Below are 15,527 nucleotides of genomic sequence, written 5' to 3' on the forward strand. Positions count from 1 at the left end.
TAGTTTTTGAGACTTCTGTGAGGGTACGTCCTGTGTGTCAACTACACTTAGAAATACTAAAACCAAAACTAGGTTTTGGATTTTTGAGTCACTCTGAGTGAGAAATTATGGGGGGAAAAATAAGTACTTTTTTTGTTTTTTTAAGTACGTGTTACTCCAATGTTTAAGCTAAAGCGTATCAACATACTACTTCCCTGTGACGAGTTTTCATGAAGATAACCTAAATAATTTGTTGAAACTTAATGGTACTTAGAAAATATAGATACTTGAAAGTTTTTTGGAGGCAAGTAATTGCAACCATCTGTTCTGTTTGTGTCAGGAGTGGCTATACTTTACCATGTCATGGCCAAGGTCCAGACACTAGTTAATTCTGAGCATTTCTTGCTGATTTCAACAACCACCATAGGGAATTTTTCCCCTCTGCTGCAGGCAGGTCCAGGGAGTTGAAATGGAAGTGGGTGGGAGTGGAATTTGGCATTGGTTTAGATTTAGGTATTAACCTGCATATTTTTTCCTGTCCTCACATTTTCTTATACTAATAACCAGCCCTGTCTGTCAACTCATCCATTCATCTAATTCTCCTGCGGAGGTTCCCCCCATGTCTTCAACTTGTGTCACCTTTTTAGGGGGGCAGGAGTTACTTACCCTCTTACCTGGAGCCTAGGCATTTATGCTGGTTAATATTAGATTTTAACTTACTAAATTTGTTACAAACAAACCCCAGACTTGAGCCATAATACAAGGTGGAACAAAAGTAGGTTTACAGTTGTGAATATGCAAAACAGAGTTTATTCTTGTATTATGATTTATTAAATACTGTATTTTCATATGAACAACTCTAAACCTGCTTTTGCCCCATACTTTATATAGGTCAGTCAACTTATTGCTTTAGCTTTTTTATTATTTTAACTCAGCAAACTCAGCATCTACCTTTGTAATAACTGGAACTCTTAAGATATTTAATTTTAAGGTGAGGCATGTTGTTAGTGGTGGACACACTATATATATGTGGGCTAACCTTATTTGAAATCAAAATAAATTAAATTGTGAAATTAGTTTTACTTTCATAGCTTTTTTCTTTTTAATTCTCACCTGAGGATATGTTTATGGATTTTAGGAAGGGGGCGGCGGGGAAGAGTGAGAGAGAAACATTAATGTGAGAGAGGAACATCCATTGGTTGCCTCCCATATGCACCCCCCACCGGGGATCAAACCTACAACTGACGTATGTGCCCTGACCAGGAATCGAACCCTGATCTTCTGGTATGTAAGGACGTGCTTCAGGCAACTGAGACACCTGGCAGGGCTACTTTTACTTTTTAAAAAGTTGAGAGTTAGTCTTTTAGAAAACATTTTTTGTTGTTGAATAATAAGCCTACAGAAAAGTGCAAATATCATAAATATGGTGAATTTTCACAAACTGAACACACCTAATAAACTAGCATCTGGATCAGGAAACAGAACATGACCAGCTCTCCAAACGCCCCATTGGATTTCCCTTCCAGTCACTGCCTGGTCCTGAAAGGTCACTGTTAGTTAGCTTGGCTTTAGCATTCAGCAGAGAGTAGTTTTGCTGATTTTTGTACTTTGATTTGTGCCTTGCGTTTGTTCAGCAGTGTTTGTGAGATTCACTCACATTGTGCAAGGTCGTCATTTGTCCATTCTTACTGAGTTACCAACTTTTAACACATTCACGATCTGCAGTAGTTAAAAGGTTACTTTGGCTTGCATTCTGCCTCGTGGTTTCCCCCTGCCCTCTTCCCTGACCATAAGGCTCAGCTTTCCAATAAGCAGATAGTCAGGCTGCCGATGACCTAGTACAGCTGACTCTAAAGTCATTGCGAAAGACGTTTTTTAAATTTAAGTACACATTTCAGGGTTGTTTTTTTTAAAATTTTAAACCCGTGATTTTCCTTTTTTGGCTTTCATTGAGACACAGATGTCTGCATCCTTCCGGGGGTTTCTGTGCTCAGTCTGAGGGGAACATCAGTGACACCGGTATTGAAGTGAATCTTCAGAGGACACACAAGGATGGCAGATAGGCTCAAACTTCAATTTAGTTTCCACGTAGTTGGCACTATTTTTGTGATCTTGTTTGTCGTTGAGTGAGGGGGAGGGGCAGCACATGATCCAGGTGTTTTCCCAACTACTATTCAATTTTTTCGTGGATGCCTCCAGTAGTCAGTGCTTTCGGAATGCCTCACTGAGAATTACCTCAGATAACTGGTGTCATGTGCTTTTATCTTATTTAATTTTTTTAAATTTATTGATTATAGAGAGGAAAGGAGGGGACGGAAAGAAACATCAATTTGTTCTACTGAGCTATGCGTTCAGTGGTTGATTCTTGTATCCGTTCCCTGACCGGAACCCACAGCCTTGGCGAGACAACTCCAGCCACCTTGAGCTACCCAGTCAGGGTGGTGTCATGTGCTTCTAAATATCTTTCTTGGTGGCAAAGCTGAGTGATTTAAGGTTGGATTTGATTATTTTAAAGGGCTAGGTATAATTTAGAGGGAGTCCGTGGAATACCAACAGTGGAAAGGGGTCCTGTAGCCCTAGCCTGAGGTGTATCCTCTGTTTTACCTGCTTAAGCTCTCTGAGCCTCAGCGTTCTCTAAGTAGAGAAATAGTCCTCTCTCAGGGTGGTTTGGACCGGACTGTTGCAGACATGTATTTGTTTTACTGTCCACTGAGATTTCCCCGTTTTGTCTTGCTAGGGCATTCCCCATTGTGTGTACCCAGGATGCCCTTTGAAGCATGTACCCCGTCCCTTCTGTGGTGCAGCCAGACCTAGACTTGTCCAAACAGGCACCCTTCCTTCCCCCAAGGGGCCTCGGCTCCTCACAGCAGAACAGGCCGTGGGGTGTTTTGAGACCTGTCAAAGCCTGGGTAGCGTGCGTGCCTCAGACTGTTCTCTGACTTGGCTCCCGGAGCACCCTGTTCTCTGATGCCCATCTCTGAGCTTCTCTTTCGCATCTGCTGGGCACCTTTCGATTTTGTAAGCTTCAAGAACAGTCTAGTCAAGTTTGTTTTTAAAGATAGCCAGAGTCAGTTACAAACGTTTCTCATGCTTGGAGACAAGAACCCTGATGCAGTATATTCACTCTTTATATTCTGCCCTAAGTGTGTACTTACACTTAGGGTAGAATACTCATGTTTAAGATGATGGAACTGACTTTTGTGTGGCTTTTAAATTGGCTCCAAAGATCGATCCCATAGTTGGGTTCCATTTTTGGAATAAGTTTCCCAAGGTCACTACTTTTAAATACAATAGTTATCAAGATGTACGATTTTTTAAAAAAATTCTCCTTTCTGTACATGCAGTCATATACACCATCTATGCATGTCAAATTTGATGAGTAACATCCAACAAATATTCAGTATTTCAAAATGTGCTAAGATTTTAATAAAAGTATCATAAGGCTTCTGAGTTTTGGAATTTTATGATTCCTTGATAATACAAATAATAGTTCCTTCATATTTTTTAAAGATTTGAACTTTTTTTTCTTTTTAAGGTATATTTAAAAGAAGGTACCAAGTATGAGAGATACAGAAACTAAAAAAAAAATTCATTCTTGATGTTAATTTAATCATTTAATTATACCTTTTAAACAAGATTTTATACTGTTGAAGCAACTTTTTAGTGCATGGGGCCAAAATACTAATATTTGATGTTTAGTAACTTTAAACCTTCTGAGCCTCTGTGTATGGATCATCCGAGATTATCTTTTAGAATTGTACTTTGAAATTATTATGACCCAATTTTGAAATATTTGGAGAGTTTTACTGATAAGAAATACATTTTATAGTAAAGTATATTTACTGTATATGTCAGCTTATACGTAAGTCTCAAAAATACTCTTCAGGGGTGTCCAACCTGCGGCCCGCCGGCCACATGCATCCCAGGATGGCTTCGAATGTGGGCCGACACAAAATTGTAAATTTACTTAAGACATGAGATTTTCCTGTGATTACGTGTCACAGTGTATTTTATGTGTGGCCAAAGGCTGGCCCCCCGGGGGGCGGCATCATGCTGTCAGGTCAGCCTTTCGGCCCAGCACCCCTTCCTGCCCAAGCAGACTCTCCCTGCTTCCTAGCTGCATAACTTGTGTTATTAACCAGAGCGAGCGGTGTGATTCAGAGTTGCTGTGGTCTTTGTTTAGGGGAGTTTATTTTCTCGAGAGTCCTCTTTTGAAGTGGCACCAGGAGACTGTGCTTGTCCCTGTGTTTCTTCTATTTGACACGTGTAGTGACATGTACCAAAGCGGGGAGGCCGGCTTTATTTTGAAATTGATGTTTGTGGCTCTAGTAAATATTGAGGTTTTAATTTAGATATGATATGGAGTTGTGTTAACTTGTATTAATTTAGATATTATGTGGCCTGCTTCTCTTATTATTAGTTGTTTGGTAAACCTCTGATGTGTATGAATACAATTTATATTAAGGTTGTTACGTTACCAAAAAGAAAGCTTCTGGTTAAGTACACACTTAAGCTTAAAAACTTATATTTAAATGAAAATATAACTTATTTTTTTTAAAGCAACACCCCCCCCCCTTTTTTTAGATTATTTATTTATTTATTTTTAGAGAGGGAAGGGAGGGAGAAAGAGAGAAACATCAATGTGCGGTTGCTGGGGGCCGTGGCCTGCAAACCCAGGCATGTGCCCTGACTGGGAATCGAACCTGCGACACTTTGGTTCTCAGCCCACGCTCAATCCACTGAGCTACGCCAGCCAGGTAAATATAACTTATTTTTAAACCTAATAAACTGCATTTGGTTTACATACTCCTTTAATGAAGAAGTTCTTAAATTGGAGTTAACAGATGGAGTTTAGAAATTGTGAACACTTTGCAATTGTGTGCTTTGTGTGTGTGTGTATGTTTTCCCAGAGAAAGAAGACAACTCTCATCAGATACTCAAAGCATGTTGTGAACCGGAAGGTTAAAGATTACTGAGTAGTAACTGTTTCTTTGTTTTAGTTTAAGTTTTTGCTTTGCTTTTTCTTTTTTCTTTTTTTCTCCTGAAAATTGACTAGAAAATTCCAGGTTTCAGTGAATTGGATTTTGAGTTCTTTTGAAATGTGCAGCCAACATTTCTGTACCCTGGCCATCTTGCTAAATGGCATTCACAAGGTCTGTGACTGCCACATCTATAATTCTAACAATTTCCGTGCACTCATCAAATATTTATTGAGCTGAGCTCTTGACTAGGTACAAACACTAGGAAGAAGGTCTCTATTTTCATTTTAGTTCCCTTGGGCAAACTCTTATACTAAAGTGAAAAAAACTAAATTGTGTTGGTGTTTAATAGTGAGTATCTGAGCCTGGCATATAGCTACCACTCAATATTTATTAAGTAAATCTTGTATTTCCAATGAGGGCAGTTTCACTCCTTAAGGGAGTGAAAATTGGTTCAGGGTGGTGATGTTGGTGGTGGTGATGGTGAAAAGTTCTTGCCCTTTTTATGTATAAAGCATAGATGCCCATACAATATGTAAACAGATTTACAGTGTATCCATTTTACTGAAGTTTCATGGGGGAGAGGGTAATTAGGAAACAAGTCTGAAAAAACTCCTTTAGGGAGTGATCATGAAAAAAAAAAAAAGGTTGAGAACCACTGAAATTAGTATTAAATACAAAGCTTATGCTTAGCTGAAATTTAGAAATCTTTTTCTCTGATAAGAATTTTTATATAATAGAATGTCTTGTAGTTCAGTCATTGTAGGAACAATGGTAGCATACTGAACTGTGGGAAGTTGAGTTAAATTTTTTGATCAAAACGGTTTGTGTTGGTTGATAATTTGTAGGTAGACTTTTGTGCTGCTGTACCCACTAGCCTCTGGGAGGACTGGAAATTTAAGGACTGCATATAAAGTGCTGATGGTTATTTTTACTGCAGTTTCATTTCCTAGTTCCAGTTTCGTAAATGCTATTGAATATGTAAACAAAATAAGCTCAGAAATAACATTTAAGAATTGAACTTAAATTTCAGTGCAGTCTCTGAATTGAGTTTGTCACTTAATTTTCCTATGTATATGCTGTTTATAAAAACTGGAAACAGGTTTAGGGTCCATATGTTTAGTTCAGGTCAGCTGTTGAACACCCGTGTGACAGTCTCTCTGCTAGGCAGTGGGGCGACAGAACACTTTTATTCTCAGGGAGCATCCAGTCTGTGTGGAAGACAGATGTGCCGGTGATTTCAGCGAAAGAATTACTTTAGTGGAAGTACGTGTTACGTGCAGTAGGGACGTAGGGATCTGCGGCAAAAAGATCCCTGCTCTTGACTCCCAGCTTTGCCTTTGACTAGGTAGAAGAACTAGGATAAACCGAATGATTTGAATTTAGACCTTCAGTTTTCCCCTGGGCAAAATGGGCCTACGTTTGTGGGCTGTCCCATAAGTCAAGCCCTAAATCGTAGTGATCCGGGGAATTGGCCTGTGTGCAAGCACTTGGAAAGCTCAGTGGCACTGAACTGATGCAAATGAATATTTACCTAGCTTAGAAAAGGGAATTAAAATTTATAGTGGTCTTGACAAATATTTAGTATTTTCACTATTTTAGTATTTGTTTTTTTAATATATTTTATTGATTATGCTATTACAGTTGTCCCATTTCCCTCCTTCTCTCCCCTCCCCCCTGTACCCCCCTCCCACCCACTTTTCCCCCCTTTAGTTCATGTCCATGTGTCATACTTGTGAGTTCTTTAGTTTCTACATTTCCCGTACTATTCTTGCCCTCCCCCTATCTATTTTCAATCTACATTCTATGCTACTTATTCTCTATACCTTTTCCCCCTCTCTCCTCCTCCCACCCCCCTGCTGCTAACCCTCCATGTGCCCTCCATTTCTGTGGTTCTGTTCCTGTTCTAATTGTTTACTTAGTTTCTATTGGTTTTGCTTTAGGTGTGGTTGTTAATATTTGTGAGTTTGCTGTCCTTTTACTATACATGCCTTTTCTTTATCTTCTTTTCTTAGATAAGTCCCTTTAGCATTTCATAAAATAAGGGCTTGGTGATGATGAACTCCTTTAACTTGACCTTATCTGAGAAACACTTTATCTGCCCTTCCATTCTAAATGAGAGCTTTGCTGGATAGAGCAATCTGGGATGTAGGTCCTTGTCTTTCATGACTTGGAATATTTCTTTCCAGCCCCTTCTTGCCTGTAAGGTCTCTTTTGAGAAATCAGCTGACAGTCTGATGGGAACTCCTTTGTAGGTGACTGTCCCCTTATCTCTTGCTGCTTCTAGGATTCTCTCCTTCGTTTTTACCTTGGCTAATGTAATTATGATGTGCCTTGGTGTGTTTCTTCTTGGGTCCAACTTCTTTGGGGCTCTCTGAGCTTCTTGGATTTCTTGGAAGACTGTTCCCTTTGCCAGATTGGGGAAGTTCTCCTTTATTATTTGTTCAAATATGTGCTCAATCTGTTGCTTTTCCCCTTCCGATTCTGGTACCCCTATAATTCGGATATTGGAACGTTTAAAGGTGTCTTGGATGCTCTTAATCTTTTCCTCAATTTTTTGAATTCTTATTTCATCTTGCTTTCCTGCTTGGTTGATTCTATCTTCCTTCTGGTCCACTGTATTGTTTTGAGACTCATATTCCTTCCTTTCACTATTGGCTCTCCTCCTTGTATCTTCCTGCATCTCTTTTATGGTAACCTGCATCCTTTCATCTAGATTTCGTCCAAAATCTACCAGTTCCGTGAGCTTTCTGATCACCAGTGTTTTGAACTGCGCATCTGATAGATTGGCTAATTCTTGGTCGCTCAAAAGGATGAGTCCTAGGGGACTGATCTGCTCTGTTGAAAACATATTTTTTTCTCCTGTCTCTCCTTTTTTTTTTTTTTTTTGGTCTGGTTGCTCTTGTTACGGTGGGGGGGCGGAGCCTTAGGTGCTCACCAGTCGCTAGATTGTGACGTTATATGTGGTGGCAGGGTGGGAGCCAGAGCGGGGACAGGTGAAAACAATGGCGATAGTTCCGTTCCCCTGGACTCAGACCCTTGTCTGGGCTTCTGGGCTGCGAGTTCTGCCCTGGTCCACAATCGCTGCCCCTCTGGGTCTGCCAGCCGCAGCTTGCGTACTCAGGGATCACCGCTGCCTTCCTGCGCCCCCGGATGGCTTTTGCGCCGATTTCGCGCCAAACCTTCCCCCGACCTCTGTGCGCCGCCAACCCGAGCCAGCCCCGCGCCCGCCCGGCTCGTCTTCTCCTACCAGTCCGGATGAACGCGTCTACTTCAACTTCTTGGCTGCCCGACTTCCATTCAGATAAATCCTCTGCCGGATCTGGGTGTTATTCTGATAGTAAATTATGGTTGTAAATTATTGGTTTTCTAATCTTGGTTGTACGAGGAGGTACGGTGCATCCACCTATTCCTCCATCTTGCCGGAAGTTCCCTATTTTAGTATTTCTTGACCCTCTTGTACTTTATGTGCTGAGCTTATTGAACATTCCATTCAAATGCAGTGCATTTGTGCTGAATATGCCAACGTTTTTTTGAGGGAGCTGCTGTAAAAGGGGTAGTCCCTGGCCCACCTGGCTGGGAAATCTGGAAACGTGAACTACCTACCACCTGACTTCTTATTTTTAGGCCAGTCCCAAGGTCTTCTTCAAACAGTCCTTATAGATACTGTTAACTCTCTGCAGAGCTATCAGAAGCCTCCAAACCTCCAAAATAACAAGTGACTCTAAGGACAGTTAAAAACCCATGTGAAGTGCACACCATAGTGGGCGCACCACAAGCCAGGCTTCCAGATGTCTTGGGGCTCCCAATCAGGAAGCTTCAAAAGGTCCCTGACCTTTCAACACCTGTGATTACCATTTGTTTCTACCTTTGATGTTCCCATCTCCCTTTTTTTAAAAAATATATTTTATTGATTATGCTATTCCAGTTGTCCTTCCCCTCTTCCCTGCACACCCTCTCCCACCCACATTGTCCCCCTTTATGTCCATGGATCATGCATATAATACGTTCTTTGGCTTCTACACATCCCATACTATTCTTAACCTCCCCCTGTCTGTTTTCTACCTACCATTTATGCTACTTATTCTCTGGACCTTTTCCCTCTCCCACTCCCTGCTGATAACCCTCTGTGTGATCTCCATTTCTGTGATTCTGTTCCTGTTCTAGTTGTTTGCTTAGTTTGTTTTTGTTTTAGGTGTGGTTGTTAATAACTGTGAGTTTGTTGTCATTTTACTGTTCATATTTTTTATCTTCTTTTTCTTAAATAAGTTCCTTTAACATTTCATATAATAAGGGCTTGGTGATGATGAACTCCTTTAACTTGACTTTATCTGGGAAGCACTTTATCTGCCCTTCCATTCTAAATGAAAGCTTTGCTGGTTAGAGTAATCTTGGATGTAGGTCCTTGCCTTTCCTGACTTGGAATACTTCTTTCCAGCCCCTTCTTGCCTGCAAGGTTTCTTTTGAGAAATCAGCTGACAGTCTTATGGGAAATCCTTTTAGGTAATTGTCTCCTTTTCTCTTTCTGCTTTTAAGACTCTCTCCTTATCTTTAATCTTGGGTAATGTATGTGCCTTGGGTCCAACTTCTTTGGGACTCTCTGAGCTTCCTGGACTTCTTGGAAGTCTATTTCCTTTGCCAGATTGGGGAAGTTCTCCTTCATTATTTGTTCAAATAAATTTTCAATTTTTTGCTCTTCCTCTTCTTCTCTTGGCACCCCTATGATTTGGTTGTTGGAATGTTTAAAGATGTCTTGGAGGTTCCTAAGCCTCCCCTCATGTTTTTGAATTCTTATTTCTTCATTTTTTTCCTGGTTGAATGTTTCTTCCTTCTGCTCCAAAAGGTTGATTTGAGTCCTGGTTTCCTTCCCATCACTGTTGGTTCCCTGTACATTTTCCTTTATTTCACTTTTCATAGCCTTCATTTTTTCCTCTAATTTGTGACCATATTTGGCCAATTCTTCAGCATCCTGATTACCAGTGTTTTGAACTGTGCATCTGATAGGGTGGCTATCTCTTCTAAATGTACTTTTTCTGGGGCTTTGAACTATCCTTCATTTGAGCCTTTTTTTTTTTTTTTTTTGGTCTTGGTGTGCCTGTTCCATATTAGGGACGGAGCCTTAAGTGTTCACCAGGGCAAGGCAACACACGTGGCTGCGTTATGACGCTGTATGTGGGACAGAGGTCCGAAGTGGACAGTGCTGATTGCTCTGCTCTCTTTTGGATTTCAGTCACTCCCTCCGCTTCCCACAAGCAAAGTGGGCCCTTCTGGTGCTGATTCCTGGGTGGGTGGGTTTGTGCACGTTCTAGGACCCTGTGGGTCTCTCCAACAACTCTCCTGTGAGGCTGGGAGTTTCTCCTGCTGCCTCAACCCCCACAGGTGTTTTCAGTCAGAGGCTTGAGGCTTTATTTCCCTGAGTGGGGACCCTGGGTTGTGAGATCTGTCTTGCTCCCCAGTTGTTCTTCGGGGTTTACCTGCACACAGATGTGGGACCTCCCAGTCCACCAGCCGCCGCTTCGTGGGTCTGTCAGCAGTCCCCTTGCTGGGAGTCCTCCCGGCCCCTCCGGTTGGTCTGGATGAATATTTCTTCTTTAAATTCTTGGTTGTCAGACTTCCATACAGTTCAATTTTCTGTCAGTTCTGGTTGTTTTTTTTGTTTTAAATTTGTTGTTGTCTTTCTTTTGATTGTGCGAGGAGGCACAGTGTATCTACCTACACCTTCATCTTGGTTGGCCCCATCTCCTATTTTAACTTAGGGGAAGGATGTCTGTCCTTCTGGCCTAACTTCAAGGCTAGGATCTCTTTATAAAATTTTTTTGTTTATTGATTTTGGTGGGGGGAGAGAGCAAGACATCAACTTGTTGTTGTTCCATGTATTTATGCATTCATTGGTTGCTTCTTGTATATGCCCTGACCAGGGTTTAAACCTGCAGCCTTGGCATATGGGGATGAGGCACTTACCAACTGAGCTGCCCAGGCAGGGTCTTTTCTGAGGGTGATAGAGCTGGGTCCCCTGGAAATGGCATTGACCCCATAACCCTTTCTTTTTTATCTTATTGGAAAAAATCTATTTCCTCCATATTTATTTCAAGATACTTATTTTTAGAGAGAGGGGAAGGGAGGGAGGAGAGAGAGAAACATTGATGTTCGAGAGAAACATTGATTGGTTGCTTCTCACATGTTCCCAACTGGGGACCTAGCTTGCAACCCAGGCATGTGCCCTGACTGGGAATTGAACCAGTGACCTTTCAGTTCACAGGCCACTGCTCAATCCACTGAGCCACACCAGCCAGGGCTCTTCATCTTTTTGAAGTAATTTTTTCTTTTGTTTAAAGATTTTATTTACTTATTTTTAGAGAGAGGGGAAGGGAGGGAGGAAGAGAGGGATAGAAACATCAGTGTGTGGTGGCCTCTCATACACCCCCTACTGGGAACCTGGCCAGCAACCCAGACATGTGCCCTGGCTGGGAATCGAACCAGCGACCCTTCTTTTTATAGGCTAGCACCCAATCCACTGAGCCACACCAGCCAGGGCTAAAGTAATTTTTTATTTTCTTAAAATTTATTTTTCAGTTACAGTTGATGTACAGTATTACAGTAGTTTCAGGTGTACAACATAGTGATTAGACATTTGTGTACTTGACCATGTGCTCATCTCAATAAGTCTGTTACCCATCTGACACTGCACATAGTTGTTTCGGTATCATTGACTAATTCCTATGTTGTACTTTACATCTTCATGACTGTTATTTTAATAAAATTATTTTCAGTTACAGTTGATACTGAATATTGTATTAGTTTCAAGTGTATAGCATATTGCTTAGTCATTTTATATTACTTCGGAAGTGATCCGCCCAGTAAATCTAGTACCCACCTGGCACCACACACAGTTGCGGCAGTATTGTTCAGTGTTCTCCCTATGCTGTACTTTACACCGTTGTGACTACTTGAACTGCCCATTTGTACTTCTTCACCTTTTTCACCCAGCCCCCAGTTCCCCTCCAGTTTAGCAACTATCAGTTTATTCTCTGTATCTATGAGTTTGTTTCTATTTTGTGTGTTTATTTTTTTAGATTTCACACGTAAGTGAAATTGTGGTATTTGTCTTTTCTCTGTCTGACTTATTTCACTTAGCATAATACCCTGTGGGTCCATCCATGTTGTCACAAATAGCAAAATTCTGTTCTTTCTTATGGCAGAGGAATATTCCATTGTGTGTATGTACCACATCCATTTTTATTTATTCCTCCATAAGTGGACCCTTAGGTTGTTTCCATATCTTGGCTATTGTAAACCATGCTGTAGTCAACATAGGGATGTGTATATCTTTTTGAATTAGTGTTTTGGATTTCTTTGGATGTCTACCCAGAAGTGGAATTGCTGGGTCATATGATGGTTCTGTTTTAAAATTTTTGAGAAACCTCCATACTTTTTCCACAGTGGTTGCACCAATTTACAATCCCACCAACAGTGCAGTAGGGTTCCCTTTTCTCCATATCCTTGCCAACTCTTGTTGTTTGTTGATTTATTGATGAAAGTCATTCTGACAGGTGTGTGGTGTTACCTCATTGTGCTTTTAATTTGCATTTTCCCTGATTAGTGATATGGAACATCTTTTTATATGTCTGTTGGCCCTCAGTATGTCCTCTTTGGAGAAATGTCTGTTCAGGTCCTTTGCCCATTTTTTAATGAGATTGTCTTTTTGATGTTGTATGAGTTCCTTATGTATTTTGGATATTAACCTTTTATTGGTTGTGTCATTGGCAAATAATCTTTCTCCATTCAGTAGATTGTTTTTTCATTTTGTTGGTGGTTTCCTTCACTGTGCAAAAACCTTTTAAGTTTGATGTAGTCCCATTTGTTTATTTTTTCTTTTGTTTCCCTTGCTTGGGGAGACATACTAAAAAAAAAAAATTGCTAAGAGCAATGTCAGAGAGTTTACTGCCTATATTTTCTTCTAGGAGTTTTATGGTTTCAGGTCTTCCATTTAAGTTTTTAATTGATTTTGAGTTTATTCCTGTGTATGGCATAAGCAGGTTGTCTAGTTTAGTGCTTTTGCATGTATCTGTCCACTTTTCCCAGCATCATTTATTAAGGGGACTATCTCATTGTATATTATTGCCTCCTTTGTCATAGATTAATTGACTCAATAGGCATGGCTTTATTTCTGGTTTCTCTATTCTGTTCCATTGATCTGTGTGTCTCTTTTTATGCCAGTACCATGCTGTTTTGGTAACTATAGCCTTGTAGTACAGTTTGATGTCAGGTAGCATTATACCTCCAACTTTGTTCTTTTTCGAGATTACTTTGGCTATTCTGGTCCTCTGTGGTTTCATATAAACTTGAGGATTATTTTATTTCTGTAAAAAATGTCATTGGTATTTTGGTAGGGATTGCATCGAATCTGTGGGTTACTGAGAGCAGTATGGACATTTTAATGTTGTTAATTCTTCTAGTCCAGGAGCACAGTGTATGCTTTCATTTATTTGTGTTTTCTTTCTTCAGTGTCTTACAGTTTTCCAAGTACGGGTCTTTTACCTCCTTGGCTAAATTTATTCCTAGGCATTTTATTCTTTTTGATGCAATTATAAGTAGGATTGTTTCTTTAATTTCTCTTTCTGATAGTTTATTATTGGTGTATAAATATGCAATTCATTTCTGAATATTAATTTGTATCCTGTTACTTTACTGAATTCCTTCAATAGGTCTAATAGTTTTTTGATGGACTCTTTAGGGTTCTTTATATATAGCATCATATCATCTGCAAATAATGACAGTTTTAGTTCTTCCTTCCTAATTTAGAGGCCTTTTATTTCTTGTCTGATTGCAGTGGCTAGGACTTTCAACACAGTGTTGAATAAACATGTGAGGGTGGACATCCTTGTCTTGTTCCTGATTGTAAAGAAAAAGCTCTCAGCTGTTTACCACTGACTGTAATGTTAACTCTGGGTTTGACACCTGTGGCCTTTATTCTGTTGAGGTTCATCTCTGTATCTTTTAATTTACTTTGCATTTTCTCTTCATTGTAAGGAGGTTGAGAATGGAGAAAGATGTGGAAACAATAATTTTAAAAATTGCACCAAATTATAAAGTTGTGTTTTGTGCAGGGTTTTTAAATTTTTATTTTAATTTATTTTTTATTTTTATTAAATGCATCTAGGAATAAAATAAAGTAATAAGTATAGTCCTAGTCTTCACATGCTTGTAGTCTGAGCTTGTAGTTTGTGGTGGGGAGACAAGACACGTGAGAATGAAAGTAAAGGTGCAGAGTAGCATTCCTAGTGCCACTTGGGCAGTGGAGACAGTGCATTTTCAGTTCAGAGGAAGCACAGAATTAGGCTGAGGCCGTCCTGGAGGGTGTGAGGAGCACGGAGGAGTGGAACTGGGTGTCACACTGTGTACAGGAGGAAGGGTGTTCCGTTCTAGGAGAGTAGGGGCAGCCAGGGCATGGAGCACACTCTCCCGGGGAGCTGTATTCACAAAGTAGTTTGAAGTTGGCTGGAAATTGATTTGGGGATAAACTTCCATTTCGTTGTCAGTCTTTTAAGAGGGTGCGTATGAAATTTTAAATTAAAAATAGAAAATTGTTTTAAAATGTATTTTTAGTGATTTTTTACAAAATACTTGGTATATTTAGAAATTATTATTTATAAGTTTTGAACTTAGAATATTCTCTCTGCGTATCATCCATCCATTCATCTATCCATCTGTCACTTGTCCTCAAATATAGTTTGGGATCTTTCATGATGAGGGCAGTGTCTCCTGTGCTGAGCCAGAAACATTTTAAGATGGTTCCCTTCTCCAGTCTTCACAGTCTTAATTGTGACTGAGAGATCTAAAAGAGTAGAAGGAAAGCTGTAAGTTTTGTGTTTTTAATTTTTTAATTATGGTGAAACATAGGTAACATAAGGTTTATCATTTCAGCCGTTTTAAAGTGTACAGTTGAGTGGCATGAAAGACATTCACGTTCTTGTCTATGTTGTGGCCATTATCACTGTCCACCCCAGCACTTTTTCATCATTTGAAACTCTGTACCCGTCAGAATTTCATTCCTTTTTAAGGCTGAATAATATCATGTTATATGTATGTACCATGTTTTGTTTATCTGTTCATTTGTTGGACATTTTGGTGGTTTCAACTTTTTATCCATTGTGAATAAGGCTGCTTTGAACATTGTTGCACAAATACCTGTTTGAGTCCCTGCTTCAATTCTTGATTATGGACCTAGAGGTGACTGCTAGATCATATAGTGGTTCTGTGTTTAAGTTTTTTTCTGGAATACTTATTTTATGTGTCAGGTCTTTACAGGGGAGTTTTTATGTGATATCTCATTTATTCTTCACAAAAACTCTGCAAAGCTGGCATTAGAACATCCATTTCACAAGGAGGAAGCTGTCTCATGGTATAGTCATTAACCCCAGTCCACACACACACCTAGTAAGAGGCAGAGTTAGGGTCTGAGTTCAGGTCTAATGGAGTCAAATTTTCATAAGACAGATGCAGCTCACATGAGTTCTGATCTGTAAAATATTAGGATCAAAGCACATTAAAAACTCAAGTTGCAGAAGC

The 15,527-nt window shown here is 40.0% G+C and overlaps 1 protein-coding gene across 2 annotated transcripts in view; it reads left to right on the forward strand.

Moving 5' to 3' along the window:
- Positions 1 to 15,527, forward strand: part of GOLPH3 (golgi phosphoprotein 3) — a 40,767-nt gene that overhangs the window by 2,086 nt on the left and 23,154 nt on the right. The window lies entirely within an intron of this gene.

The sequence above is a fragment of the Phyllostomus discolor genome, chromosome 3, assembly GCF_004126475.2.
Source record: "Phyllostomus discolor isolate MPI-MPIP mPhyDis1 chromosome 3, mPhyDis1.pri.v3, whole genome shotgun sequence".
In the NCBI taxonomy this organism is placed as follows: Eukaryota; Metazoa; Chordata; class Mammalia; order Chiroptera; family Phyllostomidae; genus Phyllostomus; species Phyllostomus discolor.